The sequence below is a fragment of the Kogia breviceps genome, chromosome 8 (assembly GCF_026419965.1).
Source record: "Kogia breviceps isolate mKogBre1 chromosome 8, mKogBre1 haplotype 1, whole genome shotgun sequence".
Taxonomy (NCBI): Eukaryota; Metazoa; Chordata; class Mammalia; order Artiodactyla; family Physeteridae; genus Kogia; species Kogia breviceps.
Genome location: NC_081317.1, coordinates 25,284,539 through 25,285,381, shown reverse-complemented (window position 1 = coordinate 25,285,381; position 843 = coordinate 25,284,539). Strand labels below are relative to the sequence as shown.

Genomic DNA, 843 nt, shown 5'->3' with positions numbered 1-843 from the left:
TACTTGGATGGAAATCGGATGGAACATCAGGCGAGTCCTTCACAACACTGAACCTGCCGATTTCAAGTAGAGATTTGGAGGATGCTGCCTCCCATCCCAGTGGTGCTTTAAAAACAGGAGAGAGAGAAGAAAAGTATTGAAGCTTTTTAACTCTTTAAGAGTTGGAGTTTCTCTTGAAAGAATGGGTAGATGGCTTCCTTTGATGATGGGCAAGGTGGAGTGAAGACTTTGGAAGGTGAATGAAGCAGAGGGTGTAATCCCTGGAACACTGGAACTGGAGTCCAGAGACCCAGATCCTGGTCCCGGCTTTGTCACTAACACATCTTGTTACTCAGACAAGTTCCTCTTCCCTCAGGCTCTCTGATCTCTTATTTAGAATACTGAGGAAATCGGGACTTCCCTGGTGGTCCAGTGGTTAGGACTCCACGCTCCCAATGCAGGGGACCTGGGTTCGATCCCCGGTCGGGGAACTAGATCCCACATGCTGCAACTAAAATATCCCACATGCTGCAACTGAAGATCCTGCATGCCGCAACTAAGACCCTAACAACCAAATAAATAAATATTTTTTTAACAAAAGAATGTTGCGGCAAGCATCCAATCCTGTCGACCCCATGAGATCATTCTTAGAAGAAGGAAAAAGGAAACATTGTGAAGGAAAGCACCTTCTTTTCCATGCTTTTATTTATGTATTTCTTTATTACAATTATACAAACAATAACGTGAATGTAGTCTGTGCAATCTCAATCAATATATTTTTCAGAACAAAAGACAGTTTTTGCTCCCCTTTTCCCTCATGTATATGTGTCCTTAATTTTATTAATGGAATTACATACTTGTAGA

General features: G+C 42.2%; 1 non-coding gene across 1 annotated transcript; it reads left to right on the top strand.

Moving 5' to 3' along the window:
* The first annotated feature begins 397 nt into the window (after positions 1-397).
* Positions 398-470, top strand: TRNAW-CCA (transfer RNA tryptophan (anticodon CCA)). The gene has a single exon. It is a non-coding gene; the product is annotated as a tRNA-Trp (tRNA).
* The last annotated feature ends 373 nt before the right edge of the window (positions 471-843 follow it).